The sequence below is a fragment of the Danio rerio genome, chromosome 4, assembly GCF_049306965.1.
Source record: "Danio rerio strain Tuebingen ecotype United States chromosome 4, GRCz12tu, whole genome shotgun sequence".
NCBI classification, from domain to species: Eukaryota; Metazoa; Chordata; class Actinopteri; order Cypriniformes; family Danionidae; genus Danio; species Danio rerio.
Window position 1 is genome coordinate 60,803,678 of NC_133179.1, and position 21,323 is coordinate 60,825,000.

A 21,323-nucleotide genomic window follows, 5' to 3' on the forward strand; every position below is an offset into this window, starting at 1 on the left:
AATGCCTCTGAGGCCTTAAAGGGTAAAAGATTGGCCAGTACGGGGATCGAACCCGCGACCTTGGCGTTATTAGCACCACGCTCTAACCAGCTGAGCTAACCGGCCACTTTCTGCCATGTTTGCTAAAAAGCTCAGAGTAACTGTCATTTTCTTAAGAATGCTATTCCAGTTTTTTTTGTGCGGTGCTGGTAAAAAAACATTTGAACTCGGATCGCTGGATTCAGAGTCCAGAGTGCTAACCATTACACCATGGAACCTCAAGTCTTCTGCTTGGTGCTGCCCGGGCCAAAGAGAAAATAATGTAAAAAACAAAAAAAAAAAAGAAAACGGCCTTGCCAGAAAGTAGCAGAATGTCAATACAAGGCAGTGCCAATGTGCATTGATTTCTGAGTAACTCGTCATTCGGCATGCAGGGCTCCTCACACGTTTACTGGAGCAGGACCAGGTAGGGCCTTCAAAAGAAAAGCGCACTATTCCAGGCATTTTGACGACTAAACGGCAGGCAGGGCAAAGAGGCCACCACAGAGCAAATGTGACCTTTTTATTCTATTTTGACCACGTCGAAAATCGCCAACTATTGATTGCTGTGAGGGGAATTAGCTCAAATGGTTAAGCGCTCGCTTTGCATGCGAGAGGAAGCGGGAACAATGACTGCATTCTCCACCTCTGTTTTCATGCCTTTTTAAAGCGAAAAGGTTTAAAGTGAAACTCTCCTGATTTAATCATCACCAGAAGCGACGTGACCATCTGGAAGTAAGATAGCTTTTTGGTCAAGTGGAAGCAGTTGGACTTAAGGGTGCAGCAGCTAGGCTTTTTGGGTGACTTTCGGTCACCTAACTCTTGTGCCCAAAACTGAAAAACAACACTACTTTTCCGAACCCTGGTTAAATACATAGCATTATAGAGTGCTGTCGATCAGGCCATTGGAATCATCGCCAGAAGCAACGTGACCATCTGGGAGGAAGATAGTGTTTTGGTCAAGTGGAAGCAGGTGGACTTAAGGGTGAAGCAGCTAGGCTTTTTGGGTGACTTTCAGTCACCTGACCCTTGTGAACAAAATAGAACAACATCACTGTTTTGCCGAAACCCAGGATCGAACCAGGGACCTTTAGATATTCAGTCTAACACTCTCCCAACTAAGCTATTTCAGCTGCCGTTTCATAGTTTTTTTGCAGCGTAGACGTGTGTAAGACAGAGCAGAGCCCTTAAATGCATCTGAGGCCTAAGGGGGTAAGAGCTTGGCCAGTACAGGGATCGAATCCACAACCTTGCCGTTATTACCACCATAGTCTAACCAGCTAAGCTAACCGGCCACTTCCTGCCTAAAGCACTAGAAAGCCCAGAGTAAATGTCATTCCCTGGCCTTCAAGAGATTAACATTCTATTCCAGCTTTTTTTGTGCGGTGCTGGCAAAATAACAGGTCCCACTGAAATTTGAACTCAGATCGCTGGATTCAGAGTGGTCACCATTACACCATGGAACCTCAAGCTTGTTGTGTGGTGCTGTCAGAGCTGTAGGGAATGAATTAAAAAAAAAAACGGCCTTGCAGGAAAGTAGCAGAATGTCAATCCAAGGTGGTGCCAATGTGCATTGATTTCTGAGTAACTGAGTCATTCTGAGTCATTCGGCATGCAGGGCTCCTCACACGTTTACTGGTGCAGGAATAGGTAGGGCTTTAAAAGAAAAGCGCACTATTCCAGGCAATTTGACGACTAAACGGCGGGCAGGGCAAAGAGGCCATTACAGAGCAGATGTGATCTTTTTTTTTTTTTTTTGACCACGCCAAAAACTACCAATTTGAATTTTTCTGAGGGGAATTAGCTCAAATGGTAGAGCGCTCGCTTAGCATAGGAAGGGGTCTAATCTTCTCGCTCACTCGCAAGCGAACAAGCCGCAAAAACACGGAAAAATGGGACAAATTTCGCTTGCAGTAGTGTTCGCGGCTTTGTGACTGTGCATAATGTGGTATTTTAGTTGCATATTGCATGTCATTTGTAAATGTCATTTTTTGCGTGCTGGATTCGAACACACGATCTGTGTAACACAATATCCAATCAGTGTCGGTTTTAGCGGAGCCAATCAGCTGCGCTCTTATTGAAATTTTACTGACGTAACACAGGCAATTATATTGATATTACTATTATTATGTGGATGTTGTTCTTAAAAAGCATATTACGTTAATTAAAAATGAATGCAAATGTTTCAATTAAACATATGTACAGTAGGTGAGAGTTCAAAGTGGCTATTAACGCCGCGGCTGGTACCGCCGCCGTTTGAAATAGGTGCCGCTCTGTTTTTAGTGTATGACCGCAGTTTGTGAATGAGCCGCCAGGGGGGGCAAAGGGACGGGATGCGAACGGACAGAAATAGCCCATACAGCTACTGTGCTTGTAAATGATATTAAACAATAAGTCAAAGCATTATAATTCCTTCATTAATCATTTAAAATTTGTTAACACGCTTTATTGTAAACTTTTTAAGTGCAAAGAGGATTCGTTTTGGAAAATAGAATTGAAGAAGTAAAAGACAACTAAAATGAAAGCACAAACATTTAGTACAAATAAGTAGTCTTAAATAAATAAATAAATAAATAAATAAATAAAGCAGCCTAAATATAGAAAGATGTTCAGTGTTTGCTATTTTGATAGGACTAAGACAAGACATTTTCATTTATGTTTTATTTCTGTTTTTATTTCCATTTTCGTTATTGATTATATTTTACTATCTCATTTATGTCTCAACAATTGTACATACACGAATAATAAACGAATAATGAAAATAAATGAATAATGAAAATAGGCCTAAATAAATTATTTATTTAAAGACATTGCCGTACAGTACGTGAAACACTGAGAAAAATAAATTGACCTACCTTAAGCAGATCACTAAAAGTATAATAAAAATATTTTTGCCGCAGGACATAAATTAAGTCTTGCAGGTTTATTTTTAATAATTTAGTTTCAGTTCTGTTCAGTTTTTTTTTTTTTTTTCAAAACGTCAATGTTCTCCTTTAAAGTAGCTATAACTGTTGTTTTTTGTTTTTTTGTTTTTTTTACTTATGGCTCAGTATGTTTTGTATTTTAACTACATATTTAGTCACCTTGCAAATGTGTGTGAAATATAATGCCGCATAACCGCGGAAAAAGAAGAAAAAGCTGTCAAAGGTAAGAGCTAATTCATCAAAATAAGCTATATTAAAATACAGCATTTATGTTAATACAGGCAGAGTGTGAACAAACTCAAGGCTAAGATATGCGCTTGCCTTTTAATGCATTTGCGGCCTTTTTATAGGCTAAAGGCAACTATGTATAATAATGTTTTTTTTTCTTGTTTTTTTTTTTTTTTTTTTTTGTATGGTAAAGGACAATACACATTATGTTATTGATGTAAACTTAGGCTAAAACTTACCATTGATAAACGTGACCTACCTCAAGCAGATCACTTAAAGTATAAAAAAATAAAGTAGGCTATATATATATATTCTTAATAAACTTCACAGCCACAAATATAAAAACAACTTGTATTAAAACTGGGCGAGGATTAGAAAGAATACGATGCTTGTTATATATAATTTAAATTTTGATTCCAATTTCTGCAAGCACATTTTTTCACTCGCTACTCTGCCAGAAACTTCGCCGCCGGAGAGCACCTCAATAATGTAAACATTTGTTTAAAGATGGAGCGCAAGATGTGCCGAGTGGCAACATGTGAAGAATGATGGCAAAGCTAAGTGTGATTATTGTAATAAACTAAGTTATAAAGCAGAGTCCCGACCAACAGGACTAAGCATATGCGGTTGGCTCATTCTTCACGAATATAGAATTAAAATAATGGCGCGTTAGGTTCACTAAGCAGCGCATTCTCTCCGCCTCATCGTTTAACCAGCGGGACACGCTGCTGAAGCAGGAGAGACACTCCGTCATTCATAATCTTAGCTGATGTATCGGAGTCGAAAGAATATATCAAAGAGGAATTTTCTTTTAACAGTCCCGATATGTTTAATCTTTTTATTTTCGTGTCATTTCTCTTCAGCAAATTAGATATTTTTTAAAGCTGCTTGATTCTTTTAAAACCGAAAGCAGAGCCCGTGGTGTTTTTCCATAAGATACTCCTTTATGAATGTTTTAATTTTTTATTAAAGTCTTTAATGTGCTTTTTGATAGTTTTATTTTATTTCAAGCAGCATCTAAATGCGAATTTATCCTCAAAACTTGGCATGAGAGCGATGCAAGTCATGTGTGGCATAATTGCCTTTTTTCCCTGCGCGTGCGAGATCAATTTCTGATCTTTTTGCAACTAAAATGAAAGCATAAACATTCAGTACAAATAAGTAGTCTTAAATAAATAAATAAATAAATAAAGCAGTCTTTTAACCTAAATATAGAGAGATGTTCAGTGTTTGCTATTTTGACAGGACTAAGACAAGACATTTTCATTTATGTTTTTATTTCTGTTTTTACTTACATTTTCGTTTTCGTACATTTAAAGTAGCTATAACTGTTGTTTTGTTTTGTTTTTTTACTTAATGGCTCAGTATGTTTTGTATTTGAATTTGACGCGTCAGAAAAAAAACTGCTGAATCTCTGCAAATATTTGGTTAACTTATAAAACAAATGTATGGTTTAGTGATGTTAGTAATGCATAGAAAAATGCAAAGCAGAATTATTAAAGTTATTATTTCATTGATCTGAACATAACCATTTATAATATAATTACTAACCCGTCGTCTAAAATATTAAAATAATAAAATAGTCTATTATTTTATTCATGGCTAGAGCTTGATTAAATTGATTAACAAGCCATGTGCTTTTGTTTGTTTGTTCTCGGTACTGGGTATACGCAAAACATTTTCTAAAATGTCAAGCAGTATTTGTCTATAGCTTTAATTAATTCAAAATATTAAAAATAACAATAATAAAATTATAAAAATACAAAGATAAATAGAGCAGCATTTTGCTAATTATAATAGTCCTTTATATTTATATACATGTGTTTTTGCATATTCGTTATTTCACTTGATGCATTCGTTATTTAATGTTTGAATACTGAAATAAAAAGCCATCGTTTAAAAGGTTATTTCACCATCAAAATGTAGCCTGTTATATGTATCATTAACGTTTTATATAAAACTGCTGTGCAGTGTAAATGGGACCTTAATACAGTTTAAAGCGAAGTTGTCTGTAAGGATGATGGGCATGGCATGTCTATTGTTGTGGCTCGCGTTGTGAATATTAGAAAATAACTGTCGGGTGAAGGCTTTATGGTCGTGCGGAATTGTCTGCTGCAGTCATGGCTCAGCAGGCAACACCCTATTCAGCTAGGCTAGGTTCTGTGTTTTTACGTACAAATATATTCGTTTTGGCGAATGCTAGAGCGTAATACAGATATTTTAAATAACAAGTAGTTCAGTCCAGAAGTTGTTGTGCATAGAAACATTCATTTTCATAAGGCCCCATTTGCGGTTTGGTTTTAAAACGCATAGGTTTTGCTACGGTTACGCCATCCGTCCTCGGGAGTTTTGGATTTTGTGTAACCATGTTTGTGGAAAACACTTGAGGGAGGAGACATACCCCTTCCCCCATCTCATAACCAAAAGCTTGTCTTTCAGGTGTTAATGGGCATCGTGAGACCGAAGTCATGTCGCATTTCCACTGTCGGCCTATAGCTCGCAGCGCGTAACGCAAACCCAGCCCCTAGAACGTCCCCCGACTGTTGGCATCGTGCATCCGTTAATAACTCGGTAGAAAATGTATTTTATAACATCCTCATTTAGACACAGTCAAACATTCAGCCCAAATGCACTGGAGAGACCTGAAACGTGTTCCCAAAAATGCTCTGTTTGCACGATTTGATTATTGTCATCATATCCAAATACTTTATAAATAATATTCTAAACCTTCTCTGGTGTTTATTGTTTTTAGAAAATATCTAAAATCTTTTAAAAGAAAATATCTTGAAAATAAAAGTTTGATTTGGCTTTAACGGTTTTTTTATGTATAGGCCTACCTAAACTGTTATAGCTTGCTTTTGCTTGTTTTATATTGGTTTGTTTATTTAATGCGATTTTATTATATCCGATAATGTAATTCTTTAAATTATATTTCAATGTGGCTTAGGCTTATCAATATATGACACTTGTTTTGAGTCTACAAAAGGTAATTTGTAAAGTTTTATGTCTTTCTGTTGTATTCATATAGTGTATTATCTGCAAAATAAATAACAAAAAGAAAGAAGCCGCTAGCAGCATCCACAGAGCTGTGAAGAGAGCGCTCATTTGCTCGGTCTCTCACACACAACCTTTATGTCTGCTGTGTCTTTAATATGGTGTGTAGATTATTATGCGTTATTGAAACATCAAGGGGGACGCAGCAAAATCACTTATAAATTAAAATTGTATTATTCTATGCAACAGCCTTACATTTAAAACGGAAACATAAGGGCGATTATAAGCAAAAAGACCTCAGCCTATAAGTCTAGATGTTTTCTTTTCCTTTTTTATTTATTTGTTTATTTGTTTGGCGCATGTGTGCGATAGAAAAACTAGTGTAATTACGGCAAGCCATCTTTCCCAGATCGGGGCAAATTCCTTTCACTCCGTCCCGAAGCCCCAGCTGGCCCTCCTGCCATCCACTGCGTAAAACATATGCTGGATAAGTTGACGGTTCATTCCGCTGTGGCGATCACAGACTAATAAAGGGACTAAACCGAAAAGAAAATGAATGAAGAATGAATGAATAAATTAATAATAATAAAATAAAAATAAGGTAATAATAAACACAAATGCCGCGTAAGCGGCCTTTTTTTTAGAGATGGTACATTTGAATTGCCTCTTCCCACTTCCCCCACCTCGAAATTGAAAGTTGCAAAGAGAACTATAGCTCATTTACACCTTGATAGCCTCAAAAGCAAAGATCATAGCCCATTTACACATCAACACAGAGCAAGTTTAGCGGAAGAATGTCAAATCAGAATCACGCAGATGAAGCACACCAGCTACTACTATGAAACTATTAAAATTGTTTTGTCATAAATTTGCTTATTTGCAGCAGCTTTTTTTTCGCGCAACAGAAATGCGGCGTTGGGAAGCCGTCAATGAATAAAAACAGGGTCAATAGTGAAATCGGCTTTTCATTGTATCCCTATTACCTATTTCAGTGCATTGAAGGCCTTTTATGGTGTCATCACGATAGAATAGCCTAAGTTATAAATAATTTAAAGAACAAATTTATAAAAACTCACATTACATAAATAAACAATTAAAAATATGTTTAGGTTGTTTATTTAATTGCCCTCGTGATGATGGTGTGCTTTATCATTATGTGCGTTTTACTTATAACTAACCTGATTCAAATGATGGATCTGCGACAGAGAAACTAGGGGTTTTGGGGGACATGCATCACTATATCCTTTTTTTCCCCAAACTGTGCATAGTTCAGCTGCAAGTTACTGTACGTCTTTTTTTGGAAAAGCACCCCATGTCCGCTAGTGCCGCGCGCCTCTTTCTCTGGGCAAAAATGAGTTGATTTTTAAAATAATAAATATATAGATTAATTAAATTTTCAGCAAAAGAGACATTTCTTCATATTTCACTATGCATTTCATCTGATCTTTATAGCTTAATTAAACACATATTGTCAAAACCCACACATAGGCCTATTGTATGAAAATGAAAAGGGCATTTTTTGTTATTATTACACTACTATTTGTTATTTGTTGCCTAGGCTATTTTCACATTTGAGGTGCTTTATTGGCATGACAAGTAACTGTACATTCGTTTTGCCAAAGCAGTGCGGGTCTCACAAACAAGACAGTGCAAAAAGGGCAGTAGTGCAAACAAATATGAAAATAACATATAATAAAAAATGATTAATAAAAATAAAAATAGAATAAAAAATAAAAATATAATAATAAAAATAGATTTTTGATAACATTAAACAGGATAAAGGTAATAATAGTAGCCTATTATCAAAAGTAAGTCCACAAAAAGAGTTCCAGTATTTGTGTGTTGGAGACAGGAGCGGGTATTGGGTGAACACACAGCAGCACACACACTCCCCCAGTAAGATGGGTTCTGTTCGACAGGGACTCAAAGTTGTTTTGTATGTGTTGGATTATCGGGTAGCATTTCTCCCGGATCTCGGAGTATTTAGTGCACTCAGGATATGCAGCTCCGTCTCAATCAGCTGCTGAGGGCACAGCCGCTTCTCCACCGGCAGCCATGTTTTTTTTGTGCCGGCCCGTCTCTACGGCTGGCTGATGTCCGCTGCCCGCTTCTAACATGTTAGAAAATACTGCAAATCAAGCTGTCGGTATCTCCCCGCGGTTGAAATTGTTCGTTATTCGGAAAAAAAGAAGAATAAATATCAGCGCGCAGTAGTTGCTTTCTAGATTATTTAGGCCTATATTCAGCTGTTTTAATCTTGCAATTTTGATAATTAGAGATAATGTCTGTTTTTATCAACTTGTCTGTCATTTATTTCTCATTTGCTACTTATTTTATTAATTTGTTGATGTTAATATACTACATAGTCTTGTATATGCATATCTAAAATCCTTTGGCATTCAAATTTGCTTTGAACTTGAAAGAGAGAAAGAATCGGATTTTACCTGTCAGAGCACATTGCATATGCTTTTTTTGAAATAACATTTATTTAACAAATATTTTAGCACATCGAAAGTAATTAAATTACCTGTCTTTTGATTAAAACCTTTATGCAAAAAGATCAGAAAAAAAGGCAATATGCGACACATGACATGCATCGCTCTCATGCCACGTTTTGAGGATAAATTCGCTTTTAGGTGCTGCTTTGAATAAAATAAAACTATTAAAAAGCACATTAAAGACACTCATAAAATAAAACATTAATAAAGGAGTATCTTATGAAAAAACACCAATTGACGGGCTCTGCTTTCGGTTTTAAAAGAATCAAGCAGCTTTAAAAATATAATTTGCTGAAGAGAAATGACAGAGGAAAAAAGATTGAACATATCGGGACTGTCAAAAGAACATTCCTCTTTGATATATTCTTTCGACTCCGACACATCAGCTAAGATTATGAACGACGAAGTGTCTCTCCTGCTTCAGTGGCGTGTCCAGCTGGTTATAAACGAGGAGGCGGAGAGAATGCGCTGCTTAGTTTCGGCTCGATATATTTAAATAAAAACTAACAACGAGCTGCTTATAACGCTCAAAAAGTTAAACTCAAATGCACAACCCTTGTTGCTGGCACCTGCGGGATGCACAATGAACCTAACGCGCCATAATTTTAATTCTATATTCGTGAAGAATGAGCCAACCGCATATGCTTAGTCCTGTTGGTCAGGACTCTGCTTTATAACTTATTAGTTTATTACAATAATCACACTTAGCTTTGCCATTGTTCTTCACCACATAGCCACTCAACACATCTTGCGGTCCATCTTTAATGTTTAGATTATTGAAGGTGCTATTGACGTTTTGAGAAAAAAATTAATAGTACTGAAACTAAATTATTAAAAATAAACTTGCGGGACTTCATTTATGTCCTGCGGCAACATTATTTTTATTACACTTTAAGTGATCTGCTTGAGGTAGGTCACGTTTATCAATGGTAAGTTTTAGCCTAAGTTTACATCAATAACATAATGTGCATTGTCCTTTACCATACAAAAACAAAAAAACAAAAAACATTATTATACACCAGTTGCCTGTAGCCTAAGGCCGCAAATATTTTTAAATGCATTAAAAGGCAAGCACATATCTTAGCCTTAGTTTGTTCACACTCTGCCTGTATTAACATAAATGCTGTATTTTAATATAGCTTATTTTGATTAATTAGCTTTAACTGACAGCCTTTTCTTCTTTTTCCGCGGTTATGCGGCATTATATTTCACACGCATATGCAAGGTGACTGAATATGAAATTAAAATACAAAACATACTGAGCCATTAAATAAAAACAAAACAAAACCACAGTTATACTTTAAAGCAGAACATTGACGTTTTGAAACAAAAAACGGAACTGAAACTAAATTATTAAAAATAAACCTGCCAGACTTAATTTATGTCCTATTTTCATTATTCATTTATTTTCATTATTCGTTTATTATTATGTAATATAATTGAAACATAAAATGAGATCGTAAATATAATCAACAACGAAAATGTAAATAAAAACGTAAATTAAAAATATAAATGAACATGTCTAGTCTTAGTTCTATCAAAATAGCAAACACTACATCTCTCTATATTTGTACTAAAAGACTGCTTTATTTATTTATTTATTTATTTATTTATTTATTTATTTATTTAAGACTAATTATTTGTACTGAATGTTTGTGCTTTCATTTTAGTTGTCTTTCATTTCTTCAATTCTATTTTCTAAAACGAATCCTCTTTGCACTTAATAAGTTTACAATAAACCAGGTAAAAAAAAATTAAATGTAAGTTGAGGTGATCGCAAGTTCACAACTGTGAGGTGATGTGCTCTACCGGCATGATAATCTATATTATTTTGCTGTTTTTCATATGCGCACGTTTAAGATTTGAGATTATAACATTGCCATGATAGTCAAAGAAATCAAAACATTATTTTCACCCCAACGCAATTTAATCGGGCACTGAAGGCTAATAACTTAATTCTTATATTTGCTTTTTGACTTCTCACCATGTATCTTTTCTACAGCATAGTATAGTGTAAGAGCATGTCTATTACCAGAAAAACTAAATTAAAATTATATTTTAATTGAACACATCACATCACATACAGTAAGTTACGCCTACAGAACAGTCTGTTTAGCATTGTGAAAAGGCAAAGCTGAATATCTGTGGTTAAAGTGCCACCCAGCGGTCAAATGCTGCTGGCGCATCAAGTACCGCTGTCGCCGCGGCATGAATGGCGGCACAAGGAACACATTGAAGTAGTAACATCTGTATGTATAAGAACTGTTTGGTGTGGTAATGTAATGTTTTTTTTTAAATACTCACCATGCAGGTCCTTAAAAACCCAGTGATTTCCTCACATAGATACACAGAGCATGAACAACAGTGACACACTTGATGTGCACATCATGGAACTCCTATAACGATAAAAAGAAAACTGTATATAATTGAACTCTAAATGTTAAACTATATAATCATATATACAAAACCAGACAAATACAAAAAGAGTGTTCAAAATGTTTTAGTGGTGTAGTGTTCAAAGTTCATTTGAATCATCAAATTTTTCAAACTTTTAATAAAATTTTAGCCTATAAAATGCACAACAATATTTTTACCTGTTCATCATGGATTCTTAGGATTTCATTTAAAGTATCTGATATCTTCCCGGTTCTGGCTGCCTTCTATCTGAACAGGGTCATTAGGCTAGGAAGGTGTTGGTCAAGCTCAGAGTAGAATGTGTTGGGCAGGTTCTGGTTTTCCGTTGGAACTCTGCATACACCTAAATCTTAAAACAATGACAGACAGGGAACACAGCCATATTCATTATGTGAACCTGGTTAATCTACTACCCCCTCAAACAAACAAGCCCCTGAATGTGGTATATGTTATCAAGAAAGCAATAACAGAAAAAAGTGTTACCCCATTACCTCAGATTCCATCTTAAGCCAACAACCTAAAAAAAAAAAAAACGAGATTAATGTTAGATAGTGTATATTTATCCAGTAATGAAATATGTAAAGCCTTTAGGAGTTTTTAAATCATTAAATTAAATTGAAAAGTTATTTATGTTGATGTAACCCCAAACAAAAAGGGGACTACTATATAATAGACAGTTGTGGCTGTTAAATGTTAAGCCGGAATGTGATTGTTGTGGACTACATCACTGTTTTATCTCTAAACAGATGTCATCAGTCAAAACTAAAGTGCAACAGTTATATATTATTTTTCCATACTAGACTTAAAATATATTAAACTGTTTAGACACATTTCTACAATGACACTTGCTCTTCAAGTCCCCAGTTTGTATCAACGGCACACCAACACATTGTGGAAAGTATGTTTTCCAAGTTATATCATTTTTAAAGGGCCATGACACCCCCCACTTTCGGTTAAAGTCTACTTCAGATTTTTTTCAAAAGATGCATGATAAATGGGCGTGGCCAGCAGGGGAGAACGTAAGCGAACAACTGTTGTTGTCAGTTAGCTCACAAAATGAGACAAACCGTGAGGAGACGCTTGAGTTTATAGTTCACAAAGTTAAAATGCAAAGAAATGAACAGTGATTTAATGCCCTGCTACATTTGTTATTCGTTATTTCATATACACATAACCACAATTTATATCATAAAGATAAGTGTGTTCAGGTAAACCCTATAAATGAGGACTTCTCCCTCAATCCCCGTATCCAGCAGACTCAGTGCAGCAGGTCTCCTGACCTGTCTATTTTAACCGTTAACCCTGCTGGTAATCTGGAGGATTTAGGCAAACACAGCAGCACGGCAATGTGTCTGAATGTGAACGAACTCCTGATAAAAGACAGCGTCCGCTATTCTCTAATTCTCGTGCTGCTCTCCCGACAAAAATGCTTGCAGCACACAAACAGCTTTGCTGTATGATCGGCCCTGACAAGATCGCGGGGGAAAACATGCAACAAACCCCGTGGATCATGGAAACAAACGCATATGAGCCTTCATGAACGGCTAAAAACTGTTGGTCTGTGTCTCAGCTCGGGCTTGACTCTGGCAGGTCTGATGAATAATTAAGCAGCCGGCTCTTCTCATAGGATAAGAAAACTCCGCTATGAATAATAATGAGAAACCGACGCGTCATCATTGCACTTGCAGTTCTGCGCTACGTCACCGATTTTGATCCAGCCCCAAAAATCATTTTAAACCCGGAAGCTGAAATTAGCTGACAAAAGCTCAAAATTATTCAGTTTTCCCCACAATTAAAGCTGACAGGTGCTAACTTTGTCTTAACTGATGTTCAACACACACAAATCTGTTAATATATTAAAAAAAAGTTCTCCAGGGTGTCCTGAACCTTTAACACAGCAGACAAAAGCTGTGTCTCATTTCAGAGGCTGCATCCGCCGAATGATGCATTCGAAGTGCGATGCGTAATCGTGGCGCGCCGAAGGCTGTTTCATTAAAAAAAAATTCAAACGCAGCCTCAAAAATGCGTCCTTCACTTCCCACGTAACGAAGTATACAACCGGTGGATCCTTCGCGGCCTCGAACATCCCAAGATTCATTGCTTTTACTTTTATTTAACTCGTTAATTGCTCTTTTTATTTCTTCCTCGTTTATTTGTTCATCACATTCCTTTTTTTCTATCTCTCCTACTGTTGTTTTTATTTGTTTTAATAAGTCTGCTTTGTCCTCCTCTATCACACCCTCTGCACTAAATAACTTGTCATAGTAATTTTTAATTTCTTCCAATATTCCCTCATTTGTATCTATAACTACACGATCATCTCTTTTTAATTCATTAAATGTTTTGGCTTTACTTCGACTTTTTTCCAAGTTAAAGAAAAACTTTGTACACTTTTCTCCTTCCACAGTATGTTTGGCTTTGCTTCTTAATCTTGCCCCTTCATATTTTTTTCCTTCTATCTCTTTTATTATTCCTTCAAGCTCTTTAATTTTTTGTATATCTTTCTCATTCTTATTCAACTCAATATCTAATTGCTCTTTTGCATCTCTCTCCTTCTTTCTCCTAATGTTCTGTATTAATTTGCAATATTTTATCGTATACTTTTTTATTAAATATTTAACATTTTCCCACCATAATCTTTTATCCTCTGTGTATATTTCATTTTTCTTTTCTTCTTCTATTAATCTTTGAATATTTTAAATATAGTTTTCATTTTTTAAAACATCTGTATTTAAAATCCACACTCCTGGCCCTCTTTTCACTTTACTCCAGTCTAATTGCATAAAAATTGGTTTGTGGTCACTTAAACTAGTCTCCGCATATTTAATATTTCCAATAAAATTCTCAATACTCCTTGTGCATAAAATAAAATCAATTCTTGTTTTACACATAAAATTCCCCACTAATTGTCTTCTTGAGTACTCTTTCTTTTTTTCATTTCTTTCTCTCCAAACATTAATCATATTGTTTTCTTCCATTAATAATTTCAATTCCCCTCTTCCTTTATTTTTTTTAAAAACCATTCCTTCTGCCATTTCCAATTTGCTGAACACAGTGTTAAAATCCCCCATCATAATAACTTCTTTATGTTGTTTTATCAGATTATTTAAACCGTTAAAATACTCTACCTTTTGCTTCTCTTCTGTTGGTGCATGAACATTGATCATAATTATTGTTTTTTCTTCAGACTTCATTTCAAATACTAAACATTTCCCTTCATTGTCATTGTATATTTTCTTGCACGTCACCCCACTTTTTTCTTTAATTAAAACTGCAACCCCTCTTCCTAGTCTACCATCACCATTACTGTATAAAATTTCTCCATTCCACATTTTTCTTATTTCATTCATTCTCTCATCTTTCCAATTTGTTTCTTGTAATAAAATAACATCCTCATTCCTACACATTTCAATAACTTTATCAAATTTTCTAACATCTGAAAGTCCTCTGGCATTAAAAGTGACAAATCTTAAAAGCATTAAAATAATAAAAATATTTTTAAAACCCGTCATTTCAGTTCATTTCCAAAGTCTCTTAAAAGTTCAAATCTGTTTTTGTCAACTGTCTCTTTAAAAAGTTGTTTCCTTCTGTTAGCTTGTAAATTTGGTGTTACCTTTAATGTTCTTCTTCTTCTCCTTGTCTCTGGTTTGGTCAAGTTTGTTTCTTCTTCTTCTTCACTCTTTTTTCCTCCCACCTCCATTCGCTCTTCATCCTCTTCATTATCTAGATCCACAAATTTAAAACTTGTTGTTTCCTCCATGTTTGAACTAGTTTTGTCGCCTTTTTCTGCATCTGTCTGTTCATCAACCTTCTTGTTTCCGTCCTTCACCTGGACCATCTCACATTGAATAGTCTCTGTTTCCTCCATCTGTGTCTGCTCCTCCTTCCTCTCCTGTGCTTGCACTTGTTCTTCATTGTTTTGTTGTTGTTGGTTTTCAGTACGTTTACTTGTGATGTCTTTCTCCTTTGGCCGTACTGTTGTGTCTTCTTCATTCTCCTTGCTGTCTTTTTCATGCACCTGCCCGTTCACATGCTGCTCTTCCTCTTCCTCCTCTATCCAACATTCACACTTGTTTAAAATGGCTCTGCAATCTGGGCACACCACTGCATTGCAGTGCTTCATAAAATGCCCCCTCTCCTCACACTTGTAGCACTTAAATTCAGGGCAGTCTTTCATCACATGTTCTGGGCTCATGCACAGCCGACAAGTCTTCACCTGGTGGCTGTGCATCACCCTGAAATATTGTGCGCCATCCTCTGTTTCTATTTTTGTGCTGTAAGGGAGGGAAACAACTTCTTTTGGAAAACAAGCTTTAACATACTTTGTCCCGTCTTCAATGGTTGTGCCCGGATAGCAGCGCCTTCTAATTTTTGAAATGGGTACAACACCCCAGCCTTCCAATTTCTCTATTATTTTATCATCAGCAATGTAAACAGGCAGGTGCATGAAAGAGACAACATATTCTCTATTTTGCAGTCTTTTAACTTCACAAGTTATTCCATTAATGTCCAATCCATCCATTAAATCCTCCGTATCCTCTTCCTGTTCCATCGTAATTTCATAGTATGTTGTTTGTTTTGGTCTCACTGCTAAGATTTTTCCATATCCAATCTTCTTCTCCACTGCTTTAATCACTTCAGTTGCTCTTACATCTCTTACATTCCCCACACTCACTGTCACAGTTGCTTCTTTTAAATATCTTCTTTTTGAAAAATCCTTACTTATTCCTTTTCCATCTCGTTGTCCTTTAGCCAGTCCATTGTCTTCATTGTCTCGTACACCGTCCGCCATTGCCATGTCTGTTCCAGGTTGTCCGTCCATTTTAAGCAAAAAAAGAAAAAAATAAATCCTCCCAAACAGCACGGGCTGTCGGGAGGATTAAAAGAAAAAACCAAAAAGAAAGAAAAAGAAAAACTGCTGAAAAAAGTTAAATCAAAAGCAAAACAAACAAACGAAAAACATGTGGTGAGCCTTCCTCACCACACTGACACTGCAGTCACACACTTCCTGACACACACTACTCACTAGCGCCCTCAGGGTGGTATGGCCGCAAGCGCGAGAGGCTGTCAAGAGCACCAGGGACCGAGCGCAGCTCAGCTGGCATCGACACAGCACCGACAGAAACAATGCCCTTGAAGGCGAGAAAAAATAATGGCAGCGAAGCTGTGACACGGGGAAGTGTATCAGCTGCCAAATGAAGGACTTCGAAAAGCTTACAGCACCTGGTATTCCCAGGCGGTCTCCCATCCAAGTGTAACAAGTGTACTATATTAATTTATTATTGGACCAGACAATAAAACCAGAAGATTACAAGGTAAGTAAAAGGGGGTGGGGGTGAAACTGAGCAATAACCAAAGACAAACTGTTGTTGAATGTTTTAAATACAAAAATAATTTTACTTTAGATTGTATGAATTTTTTCCTTTTCGTATTTGTCTTAGTAAAAAATACTTACATCAGTAACATAACTATTTATACACAACCCCAGGGTGCACCCACTTTACAATTATTTTAAATCAAACACAAATCACAATAAATGAATTCAAGTGAAAACAAAAGAAACCATAAAATAACACAAATAAATCAGTGTCGTTGTTCACTCTGAAATTGGTGAAATCAGTTCAATTCAGATAAAGTTCTAATTTTTACCTCCAAGAAAATCAGTCCTTAGAGCTGTATTTAAAAATCGCAGTCCAATAAAGGAATTAACTTTTTAGCAAATTCTTACTTTATCAGGTGAAATGAGGATAAATTGAAATATGTGTACTTCACAATTTTCCAGGTCGACGTAGGAGGCTCGCCATCAATACAAAGAATCCAGTGAAACTGGGAAAATGTCCTCAGAAAAAAACCTGGCCTGATCACAGACCAGAATTCATAAATAAGTTTAATATGTTCAAAATAATTTCAAAAACATACAAAATATACAACACTTGGAACAAATAAAACACATACACACACATGTATACCATAAAATGAGCTAATATAATGGCATACCTGTCAAATTTGCGATGTCTACATCACTCTATGGTCTTCTCACACACACGCGATTGCAAAATGGCGTGAGCGCACAGTAAACGCAATGCAACATGCAGTCTGACTTCAACACACTCTTAAACACACTAAATAACAACTATTTTGCAGGTACAACTTGATTTAGTACAAGTACAATCACTTTTAAACTGTTTGGGAATCATAACATACTGTATTTTATTCTTTTTGTTCAAGTTTGCTCCTCTATTAATCTTCCAACCGGTCTCGTCTCTGCTCTCTCTCTCTCTGTGGCAAGCTGGAAGGGGCGGAGCTAACAACCCGCTCTTACGATTGGTTGTTACTTTACCTCAAACTACATTTGTATACATGAATTTTATTTCGTTTATCATATTTATAAAGACTTGTAAATATAATAATAATATGATTATACTGCTCTAAATAATATTATAAATAATTATTTAACTATTTTACTAGGGTTACATATGTTTCTGCGACTATTGTCGGTAAGATGACTTTCAGTTTTGCCATATGAACGACAGAGCATAAGAACGACAAGAATGGGATTCGATGGACTCGGCCACCTCGTTATGTATGTACTCACTTTCCGGATATGGGCTGGACTATAGGATTTCTGTATGTATTTGCTGCTATTTTCGGTAAAGATGACGTTAAATTTTGCAACAACATCCTTCAAAACGATAAGAGCGTGCGAGTAAAACACCTTCCACGGAAGCACCGGCCTCTTTCAAACGCCAGAGCATTCGAATGACAAGGATGGGATTCGATGGACTCTTCCACCTCGTCATGTATGTACTCACTTTCATGATGGGGGCTGGACTATGGCATATGTTTGTATTTTCAGCTATTTTCGATAAAGTTGACATAAAATTTTGCAACAACATCCTTCAAAACGCTTAAAGAGTGAGAGTACTTCTACAGAAACACCATGATCTCTCAAATGCCAGAACATGAGCGACGAGGATGGGATTCGAAGCCACGCGTGCAGAGCACAATGGATTAGCAGTCCATCACCTTAACCACTCGGCCACCTCGTCACATACTTTCCTTCTTCACTGGTGGAAGCCGGACTGTGGAACATAATTGTAAATGTATGTTTCTACAACTATTTTCGGTCAGATGACTTTCAGTTTTGCCGTATGAACGACAAAAATGGGATTCGATGGACTCGGCCACCCCGTCGTGTATGTTCTCACTTTCCTGTTGGGGGCTGGACTACGGCATTTCTGTATATATTGGCTGCTGTTTTTGGTAAAGATGACGTTAAATTTTGCAACAACATCCTTCAAAACAATAAGAGCGTGCGAGTAAAACACCTTCCACGGAAGCACCGGCCTCTTTCAAACGCCAGAGCATTCGAACGACAAGGATGGGATTCGATAGACCCTTCCACCTTGTCATGTATGTACTCACTTTCATGATGGGGGCTGGACTATGGCATATGTTTATATTTTCAGCTATTTTCGATAAAGTTGACATAAAATTTTGCAACAACATCCTTCAAAACACTTAAAGAGTGAGAGTAGTAGTACAGAAAAACAATGATCTCTTGAATGCCAGAACATATGAGCGACGAGGATCGGATTCGAACCCACGCGTGCAGAGCACAATGGATTAGCAGTCCATTGCCTTAACCACTCAGCCAGCTCGTCACATAATTTCCTTCTTCTCTGGTGGAGGCCGGACTGTGGAACATAATTGTAAATGTATGTTTCTGCAACTATTTTCAGTCAGATGACTTTCAGTTTTGCCATATGAACGACAGAGCAAATGAACGACAAAAATAGGATTCGATGGACTCGGCCACCCCGTCATGTATGTACTCACTTTCCTGTTGGGGGCTGGACTACGCCATTTCTGTATATATTGGCTGCTGTTTTCGGTAAAGATTACGTTAAATTTTGCAACAACATCCTTCAAAACGATAAAAGCGTGCGAGTAAAACACCTTCCACGGAAGCACCGGCCTCTTTCAAACGCCAGAGCATTTGAACGACAAGGATGGGATTCGATAGACCCTTCCACCTTGTCATGTATGTACTCACTTTCATGATGGGGGCTGGACTATGGCATATGTTTGTATTTGCAGCTATTTTTGAAAAAGTTGACATAAAATTTGCAACAACATCCTTCAAAACAATTAAAGAGTGAGAGAACTTATACAGAAACACCATGATCTCTCAAATACCAGAACATATGAGCAACGAGGATGGAATTCGAACCCATGCGTGCAGAGCACAATGGATTAGCAGACCATCGCCTTAACCACTCGGCCACCTCATCCAGCCTTTCCTTCTTCTCTGGTGGAGGCTGGACTGTGGCACATATTTGTATATGTATGTTTCTGCAACTATTTTCTGTCAGATGACTTTCAGTTTTGCCGTATGAACAACAGAGCAAATGAACGACAAAAGTGGGATTCGATGGACTCGGCCACCCCGTCATGTATGTACTCACTTTCCTGTTGGGGGCTGGACTACAGCATTTCTGTATGTATTTGCTGCTATTTTCGGTAAAGATGACAATAAATTTTGCAACAACATCCTTCAAAACGATAAGAGCGTGCGAGTAAAACACCTTCCACGGAAGCACCGGCCTCTTTCAAACGCCAGAGCATTTGAACGACAAAAATGGGATTCGATGGATTCTTCCACCTCGTCATGTATGTACTCACTTTCATGATGGGGGCTGGAATCTGACATTTCTGTATGTATTTGCTGCTATTTTCGGTAAAGATGACGTTAAATTTTGCAACAACATCCTTCAAAACGCTAAAAGAGTGAGAGTACTTCTACAGAAACACCATGATCTCTCGAATGACAGAACATATGAGCGACGAGGATGGGATTCAGACACACGTGTGCAAAGCACAATGGACTAGCAGTCCATCGCCTTAACCACTCTGCCAACTCATCTCGCTTACACCTTTTTCTCTGGTGGAGGCCGGACTGTGCCACATATTTGTAAATGTATGTTTCTGCAACTATTTTCAGTAAGATGACTTTCAGTTTTGCCATATGAACGACAAGAATGGGATTCGATGGACTCGGCCACCTCGTCATGTATATATTCCCTTTCCTGATGGGGGCTGCACTATAGCATTTCTGTATGTATTTGCAGCTCTTTTCGGTAAAGATGACATGAATTTTTGCAACAACATTCTTTAAAACGATAAGAGCGTGCGAGTAAAACACCTTTCACAAAAGCACCGGCCTCTTTCAAACGCCAAAGCATTTGAACGACAAGGATGGGATTCGATGGACTTGGCCACTTCGTAATAAAATTTTGCAACAACATCCTTCAAAACGCTAAAAGAGTGAGAGTAAAACAAGTTCCACAGAAGCACCAGGCTCTCTCGAATGCCAGGACTTATTAGCGACGAGGATGGGATTTAAAGAGCACAATGGATTAGCAATGCCAGCTGCTGAAGGATTGTCCATCAATATTTCACAAATGTTGAAGATGAGAGCCAATCGGAGCGATTCGCTCCAACATTGTTGCCAATCATGTTGCAGCGCCTGAACATTTGCAGCCTTTTTAAAATTGCAGCAGTCATCAATTGTTTGCATTTCCATTGTTTCTTGGGAATAGCGTTGTGCTGGTAGGAGGAGAAAAACAACAGTGTGTTCTCACTGAAGAGAAAGGGGCATATCACATGAAGGAACATACCACACGAGAGCCACAGTGGCTGTCCCGTAGCTCGCTGTGATCGTATAGTGGTTATTACTCTGTGTTGTAGCCGCAGCAACCCCGGTTCGAATCGGGATCACGGCAGGTTTTTCAAGGTGGTATTGGATTTGCACTCTGTGTTGCCATTCGTAATCTCCAGCCACCTTTTAGTGCAGGCTGTGCTAATGGCACGTCCTGAATGTTTACGTTTCCTAAAGTGTGGAAGACTAGGGATTCGATATGAGAAACAGGATCTATGATGCCAGTATGCTGTGTAGATAAGTACTGATCAAGTCACGCTTCTAAGGCATGGAAGGAATCTTTTCAATTGTTGAGTGTCCATTCATTGCCACAACAGCAGAAAGACTTTCTGCAGTTATCATTGATCTATTTAATGTCTCCTACATGACATGGAGTCCAAACTATTGTGTTGTACTGATGTCTACACCTACAACAACCATAAACCCAACCTAAAAGTAACCTGTCGTGTTTTAGCAACATCTTCACCAACCATAAGCTTAAACCTCATTTCACAGTAAACTTTAGTGTTCTGTGAAGGTCTGCGC

The 21,323-nt window shown here is 37.2% G+C and overlaps 1 protein-coding gene and 4 non-coding genes across 7 annotated transcripts in view; all 5 read right to left on the reverse strand.

Annotated features, from left to right (window-relative positions):
* The window catches only part of LOC137491040 (uncharacterized), a 48,323-nt gene extending 32,229 nt beyond the window's left edge, over positions 1-16,094 (reverse strand). For 2 of the 3 annotated variants that reach the window (XM_068220103.2, XR_012402558.1), the window contains exons 1-4: positions 14,691-16,094; positions 11,569-11,594; positions 11,257-11,426; positions 10,967-11,058 (exon numbers count right to left, since the gene is read on the reverse strand). The gene's annotated coding sequence lies outside the window, so the exon portion shown is untranslated. Of the gene's footprint in view, positions 1-10,966; positions 11,059-11,256; positions 11,427-11,568; positions 11,595-14,690 lie in introns of those variants that run through there. The other variant, XM_073948590.1, reaches the window with a different exon arrangement.
* On the reverse strand, positions 32-105 carry trnai-aau (transfer RNA isoleucine (anticodon AAU)). Its single transcript has one exon. It is a non-coding gene; the product is annotated as a tRNA-Ile (tRNA).
* On the reverse strand, positions 1,079-1,151 carry trnaf-gaa (transfer RNA phenylalanine (anticodon GAA)). Its single transcript has one exon. It is a non-coding gene; the product is annotated as a tRNA-Phe (tRNA).
* Positions 16,095-18,044: 1,950 nt separating the features above from the next.
* Positions 18,045-18,126, reverse strand: trnas-gcu (transfer RNA serine (anticodon GCU)). Its single transcript has one exon. It is a non-coding gene; the product is annotated as a tRNA-Ser (tRNA).
* A 1,163-nt stretch (positions 18,127-19,289) lies between these two features.
* Positions 19,290-19,371, reverse strand: trnas-gcu (transfer RNA serine (anticodon GCU)). The gene has a single exon. It is a non-coding gene; the product is annotated as a tRNA-Ser (tRNA).
* Between the last annotated feature and the right edge of the window lie 1,952 nt (positions 19,372-21,323).